The following is a 2278-nucleotide window of genomic DNA, read 5'->3' on the forward strand; positions in this document are numbered from 1 at the left end:
ATAATAGAGAAGAAGGGATTTCAGTGTGGCCATCTTCCCTGTGGGGTGATTTATAAATTCCCCTTTTATTGTCTCTGTCTCTTTCCAGTGGATGCATGTGCCTTATGACAAAAACCTTGGTGAAAAAATAATGGGCTATATTTTTAGAGAAGTTTTTAATTAACATAAAAATTAGCAGTGGCTGCCCTGCCTCACAGACCTATGCCCTCCCTTTGGGCCCTCTAAAATCCCACGATGGTGCCAGTGACAATTCTCTGTGGCTGGGGGACACCCCACTAGCAGTTGTTGTGGCAGGGGCAGCTGGGCCATGTCACTTCTTGAGGGTCATGAGTTGAGTACCTGAAGAAGGGGAGTTTGGTGACCAGAAGGAGAGTTTGGAGTTTTGCTCCTTGCATGAGTCTGAATGTGGATGGGCTACTTGGGCTTCATCTTCAGTCCACCTGGAGATCTTTGCACCCCAGGCAGGGACCATGGCACTCTCTTTCCACAGCCACCCAAGCCACCCCTCCTGATTAAGCAGCAGGGAGTTCTACCTTCAGGAGGCCAATATCTTTGAAGTTCAGACACCATTGCTACAGCTACCCTACATGCTCACATTCAGATCTACCAGCAAGAATCAAGGTCACATTCATTTCCTGTGCAGCCAGAAGAGTGAGAAGCAGGAAGGGCCTGAGCCCCTGAGAAGTAACTACACCTGCACATCTCCTTTCTGACCATGGACATTCCAGATCCCACAGCCACCACAGACATGACAAACACCACAGCCCACAGCACAGCCCACACCACCAGAGCACTCCCCAAAATGAGCCATCAGTGCTGTAAACTTCTGTCCATCTATCTTACAGGAACAAGGTCTTCATGGTACAAAAATGGACTGTGACAACACCTGACTTCAATTTAATGTATGAAAATTTGCAGCCACTAAATGAAAAGGAAACTTCAGGTGGAGACAGCTTGTTCTTCTGCAGAATTGTAGAAACAATCACATTGGCTCCTAAAACCAATCCATACCACAGGATAATAGACAAGGCCAGCTGACATCAGTCTGCCACTGTCTCTCTTAATCATTATTTCATCCCAGCAGCACATTTCCAGGAGGAAGTAGACAAAGTCTTATCTGGAGGGTTGATCCTCTGTGTGGAAGCAAATTAACACAGCAAGCTTTTAGGAAAAGACAGGCTGGGGCTGTCTTTTGTTAGTGACAGTCTGGGACTGCTATCTTCTGGGAATGACACGTCTCTACCAACCATGTGGGGTGCTGTCTACTCACTCTGGTGGAGCCTAGACTCCAGAAAGCCTGTCCAGGGAAGGTCATTGCCCCCTGGGCTTGATCCTGGCACCTCATAGCACAGATATGCCTTCACCCAAGAATACAGATTGCACAGAGCAATCATGGTCTCTTTATCTACACATTCCTTCTTTTTTTTTTTTTAAGAATTATTTATTTAATTTTAGTTATCATTATCATTGTTATTATTTTAATTCAGAGAAAACAGAGAGAGAGAGGGAAAGTGAGAAAGCAAACCTTTCCTACCCTTCTAACTGGTCTTCATAAAGAGAAAAGTGATTATAAAACACTAAGTAAGTAATTACTTAAAATAAACTTTAAAAATTTTGCTAGAGGGTGCATGAGAGAGAGAAAGAAATAGAGAAACCCTCCTCCCAAGATGATCACTTCAATCCCTTCTCCATTTCTCCTTTTGGGATTTGAGCACATGTGTATGCTCACCCCCCCTGCCCCTCCAGTGTGTTTTCTAAACTGCTTGGTCAAACAGAAATACAATCATGGTTCACAGGGTTTATAGCTTTCTTAGAAACCACTTAAGAGTGAAATAATGTAAATAAAAGTAGTTCAGTATTCCCTTCACTCCTATCAAATGGACGCTCCTATATAAAGTCCTCCAAGGAACTGCTTTGAGCTGCTTTCCATCAAGGCACAGCCAGTGAGTTTCCTTATAGTGGGGAGGGCACCACTAACACCCACACACACCCTCGAAGGGTGGGCACCTCAGGACTGTGCTAAGGTGTTCAGTATTTGCAGTAGGTTTATCATATGCTACTTATATATAACATGGAATATTTGGACTACGGTTGTTACCACATATATCACCTGAAATACTTCACATTTTCTGTGATGAGAACATTAGTATCATACTCCCTTGGCACTATTAGAATGAATAGTACTCAATTATGAGTTATATTCCCCATGGTTATACTAATCTTCATAACCTTTCTAGAAATGGATGTATCCCAAATGTTATCTTGTTCCTATGTAGGT

The 2278-nt window shown here is 43.3% G+C and overlaps 1 pseudogene; it reads left to right on the top strand.

The window, feature by feature from the left end:
- The first annotated feature begins 715 nt into the window (after positions 1-715).
- The window catches only part of LOC106733560 (14-3-3 protein zeta/delta pseudogene), a 5295-nt pseudogene continuing 3732 nt past the window's right edge, over positions 716-2278 (top strand).

This window comes from Tupaia chinensis, unplaced genomic scaffold (assembly GCF_000334495.1).
Source record: "Tupaia chinensis unplaced genomic scaffold, TupChi_1.0 Scaffold144061_1, whole genome shotgun sequence".
NCBI lineage: Eukaryota > Metazoa > Chordata > Mammalia > Scandentia > Tupaiidae > Tupaia > Tupaia belangeri.